This window comes from Nannospalax galili, unplaced genomic scaffold (genome assembly GCF_000622305.1).
Source record: "Nannospalax galili isolate Female #2095 unplaced genomic scaffold, S.galili_v1.0 scaffold95, whole genome shotgun sequence".
Taxonomy (NCBI): Eukaryota; Metazoa; Chordata; class Mammalia; order Rodentia; family Spalacidae; genus Nannospalax; species Nannospalax galili.
In genome coordinates this window covers 1,032,743-1,037,742 of record NW_008342393.1, presented here as the reverse complement: position 1 = coordinate 1,037,742, position 5,000 = coordinate 1,032,743, and the positions used below count along the sequence as shown (strand labels likewise).

The window sequence follows — 5,000 nt, the reverse complement described above, 5'->3', positions numbered from 1 at the left end:
CAAATTGCTGCTATAGCCCTGACTCTTATAGAACACATAGCCTGTCTTCTAAGCTGGCTCCATTCCGTGCCTGCAACTTTCTTCTGTGAATTTCCCATTGGCTGGCATGGTTAATATCCTGGGGTCTCAATTGCAACTTGGGCTTCACCTTCATACAGTGACCTCTTAGGGCTTCCTTCCATGGACCCTGCCACATATTGCCTGGCCTCAGCAGCTTTCTGTGAAATCTTGGCACAAGAATCCATTACCCCCTTAACATCTTTCATGCCTGCAAAAACAGTACTGTGTAGTTGATGCTAACAATTTCTGCTGCCAGCTTGGAAAGTAGCCTGGTCCCTGTTGGACCACAGTTGCATTGGCTTCTGTGTGCTGGACCTGGGGGAATGTTTCCCTAGATGGTTGTTTTACAAGTAAGGAACCCCTTTCTGCCTGTTGCCAGTTTTGGTGTTATGTTTTCTTTCTTTTTGTTGTTGTTTCGTTTTTGTTTTTAGGACAGGATTTTTATTGTGTAACCCTAGATAACTTTGTGTACACTATGCAGATCTGGCTTTTTGAACTCACGGCTATCCTCCTGCCTCTGCCTCCCTAGTGCTGGAATTATAAACATGTGCCACCAAATCTGGTGGCACATGTTTTCTTTTTTTGGTCTTTTTGAGAAGGTCTCCCTCTAATAGGGCTGGCCTGGTACTCACTATGTAGACCAGCCTAGCCTCTGCCTCCCGAGTGAAAGGATTAACTTTTTAAAATGTTCCTGGGGAAGGAAGATAGCTGAGTTAGTAAAGTGCTTGCATTCCCAGAACCCACATTTAAAAAGCTGAGTGTTGCTGGGTGTGGTGGAGCACACCTTTAATCCTAGCACTAGGCAGGCAGAGGCAGGAGGATCTCTGTGAGATTGAGACCAGCCTGGTCTACACCATGTGTTCTAGGCTTGCTGGAGCTACAGGGAAACCCTGCCTCAAAAAGACCAAAAAAAAAAAAAAGCTGAGTATGGCATACTTGTAATTTCAGCATTGGGGAGAGACAGCCAGATCCTTTGAGGCTGACTAGGCAGTCAACCTAGCCCGCTTAGTGAGATATAGGCCAGTGAGAGACCCTGTTTCAAAAAACAAAGTGAAGAGCTGGAGAGATGGCTCTGTGGTTAGGAGATCTTACTATTCTTGAAGAGGACCGATGCTCAGTTCCCAGAACCCACAATTTGGCTCACAACTGTCTATAACTTCAATTTCAGGGAATCCAAAGCCGTCTTCTGACCTCTGTGGGCTCCTCCATGCACATGGTACACATACGAGCACTCACACACACATACACATAAAATTAAAAAAAAAAAAATTTAAAGGGGAAAAAAATAACAAGGTGAACGGTGCCTGAGGAACAACTCAAAGGCTGTCCTTCTTAACCACTCAGCACTTGTACATGCACACATGTATGCAAACATTTTCTGAAGCTTTGAGATGACTGTTAGAGATCAGCAGTCTTCTATGTAGTCATTTAAATTTTATAAAGCTTTCTCTATGTCTTACCTCTCTTGATCTGTGTGCCAATCCTGAAAATGTAGATAATATCATTTTGCAGAGCCATCTGCCTAAACTCATCCTCTGGTTGTAAACAGTCACTATTTATATGTTGTCTCTTTTTGAAGAACTGAGATTTTATAGCCTCAAAACTGCACATATAATTCATTAACGTGTGGGAGGGGTTACAATGGAAAATACAGGGGAAGCAATGTACGTGAAACTGGGAAATGTTTGGGGTTGTAGAGTGATCCTGTAACAATAAACATGTTTCACTGAGGTTTGGAACACTTAACCAATAGTAAGAATACAGCTGTAAGAAGGCGTTGGATTGCCAGGTGTTCATACTACTGCTGCTGGCCACCATCTATGTAACTCCACACATATTTTTTACCATTTAGACTTTAGGATTAAGTGAAACAGACTATTAAATCCTTCTAGTGCCTTTATTTTGGATCATGAATCTAGCAGAGCTCATGTTACATGCTCAGTTAATGCTGAATTAGAGGACTGACTCACAGAGTTCCAGGTTGCCACTCTGTAGCTCTAACTGGTGTAGAACTTACTGTGTAGCCATGCTGGCCTCAGATTGACTGCAATCCCCTCTGCCTCCCAAGGACTACTATTCCAGATGTGTGTCACTGTGCTTGGCTCTTTTGGAGTTCTCTGATTAATAGGGGCCACTGGGGAGATAATTCAGTCAATAAAATACTTGGGGCACAAGCATGAGAACCTGAGTTTGAGCCCCAAGCAAAGAAAGCTGGAGTAAAAAGTCATGCTCTGCCTTTAACCCCAGTGCTTGGGTGGCAGATGGTAAATACAAGAAGATCCCTAGGGCTTGCTGGCTGGTTTGTCTAGCCAATCTGTGAACTCTAGGTTCAGCGTAAGACCCTGTCTGAAAAAAATAAGGTAGAAAGCCAGAGAAGACACCTGAAATTCAACTCTGGTTGCCTAGTTTTAATTTAGGCAATATGGCTCAGCAGCATGCATGTGGTGGTCAGAGGACAACTTTGTGGAGCTGTTTCTCTCCTTCCATCTTTGTGTGGATTCCAGAACTCAGGTTGCTAGTTTGCAGGGCAAGTGCTTTTACCCACTGAGCTATCTTACCAGCCCTAGGTCATTTTCTTTTAAGGAGAATATTTAGTGTTTTGGTTGAATTGCCCTCTTTGCAGTGAAATAAACACCAAAAATGTTCTTAATAAGCTGGGCGTGGTGGCACATGCCTTTAAACTTGGAAGGTGGAGGCAGGTGGATTTCTGTGAGATCAAGGCCAGCATGGTTTACATATCGAATTCCAGGTCAGCTAGGACTACTGGGAGACCTGTCTCAACCACCCCCCCATGTTCTTCATAATTGAAGAGTTTAAATAAAATTTTTCACACTGGAAGAAACAGAAATAGGTAGCTTATTTATTGTTTTAAAGAGAAGTTGACCCTTCTAGAGAATCTGTACTGTTGCTACTGCTGTTTACTTTAAAAACAAAAGCTGATGATTCAGAATTATTAGTTGGTCATTTAAGTGATGCTCTTTATGGAAAGATCAGTTATTGATTGTAAATGAATAACTAAGTAGGTTTTTAAAAAACAGGGTGCAACCTCTTCCTGTATATATATTCTTTGGTCTTTGCCCACTGTGATTTTTTTTTCCTTGGCCTGTAATAGTCACTTTATTAGTAAGAAATCACTGCTTCACTCAGGCGGTACTCTCATTTTCAGTTTGCTTTGTAAGCTAGACTTTCTGTGCGTTAACTCTGGAGAAATGATAAATGTGATGACTCTCTTGAGGCCTTTTGTTTTGTTTTGTTTTTCTGGAGCTCTGTTTCAAAGGTTGGTTTAGTTGCATACAGAAAAGATGTTGGCGAGCCAGAGAGGTCTTTTTGACAAGAAGCAAAGACTAAACAGAGTTGCTTAAGAGTTTTACTCATTCTTAACTCACTTGGACATTCTTCAAATACTGAAGATCTAAGGTTGTTTTCTAGATTTCTGAACTGTTAAATATATTTTTAATGAGGTCTTGAAACCCTACCTCTCCTACCCGGTTATAGTTTTTTTAGTGAAACAAATTACTTGGTCAGTGTCTAGTTGATCCCATCCAGTCTTCAGTGTGATTGGTTTTTTTTTGTTTTGTTTTTTTTAAGGAAGAATCTCATCTTGGGTCCTGAATACTGATTTGCCAGAGTGATTAAGTTAGACGAAAGAGTGGAAGCTAGTGCTAGTTCTCTCCCTTTAAACAGACTGACATCCCACCCATCCCCCAACCCCTACATTATTGAAGATTGTTCGTGTTCTCAAGTAGCAGTACAAAAATCTCACACCCTGTCCTGACCAGTATGAAAACAGCTGCAGAAGCACAAAATGTCCTTTCTCTGTCCTTAGCTGAAGTTGGGGGAGGGACAAAGCCCAATTGGTACTTTACCCCCTCCTGTCTGCCTGCTAGAAGGCCTGTTTCCTACCCTCATGGTTTCTGCCTAACAAATGGTGTTTCTTTTTTACAGCATTATGATCCTGGACTTGTTGTGGTGATGGTAAACTTAGCAGTGGTAATCTTTTATTTTCAGACTGAATTACTCCTTTTGTCATCAGTGCACCAATATGTTAGGCTTACTTTCTCTGTTGTAGCATTCATCCTTCTGCTTGGTCTTTTTCATTTTCCTTTCCTTTTCTTATGCAACTTGTCTGATCCTTGTTCATTAAAGGGTACTGTTAAGAAGGGATATATCTATGTTAGAACTGCCAAAAAGAATCAGTTAAAATATTCTAATACTGTCAAAAACTTGATTTCCCCCCACCTCCAATGTAATGGGCACTAGCACTTGCTACTGCAATTTATAAATAAGTTAGAACAAATTTTGACTGCCTTAGAAGGCAAAAGTACTAATGCAGAGTTTATAAACAGGGGTTTACAGAGGTAATGAATTTATACCAAAACTTTCTCGATTCTTTCAGAATAAATCTGACAGATCAAAAAAAGACTCCAAAATGAAGTAAATTTCTTTGCAGTCTCTTTCCAATTCTTTCATTGGACCATTTGTTTTACCTGTAAACCCTGATTGAGACGTTATGAAAGTGAGATTGCACCTGGGAAGTCATTTTTATAACCTGTCTTTAATTTGGTCCTTTTGCTAAAGATTGCAGTCACTGCTTATTTATTATACCATTGGGCATAAGAGAATACTATACTTTGATGTTGTTTAACTGAGAGTCTCAGTAGTACCTAAAAGAAGACTGTATTCTAGAAAGTTGTTTTCCTGGCAAAAGAGTGTCATCATTTACTTAGTTTTTTAAACTGTCATGATAATGCCTAGTTATCTCCCTATATTGTTTAAAAACAATAATGGGATATTGTTGATAAATGGTTAAACTTCTGAATTTATTTTTAAATGTAATTTAAAGGCAAAAGATATTAATCTCATAAATATATGACTACAGGATACAAGTGGTTGCTGATTATTTTCTTTCACTAAAGCACTCAAACCAATCAATTATTTTG

General features: G+C 40.0%; 1 protein-coding gene across 5 annotated transcripts in view; it reads left to right on the top strand.

The window, feature by feature from the left end:
• Gpatch8 (G-patch domain containing 8) overlaps positions 1–5,000 on the top strand; it is a 103,872-nt gene that overhangs the window by 60,324 nt on the left and 38,548 nt on the right. For 2 of the 5 annotated variants that reach the window (XM_008838197.3, XM_008838198.3), the window contains one exon: positions 4,006–4,050. The exons of the other annotated variants lie outside the window; for them this stretch is intronic. The gene's annotated coding sequence lies outside the window, so the exon portion shown is untranslated. The remainder of the gene's footprint in view (positions 1–4,005; positions 4,051–5,000) is intronic. 5 annotated transcript variants of the gene reach the window in all.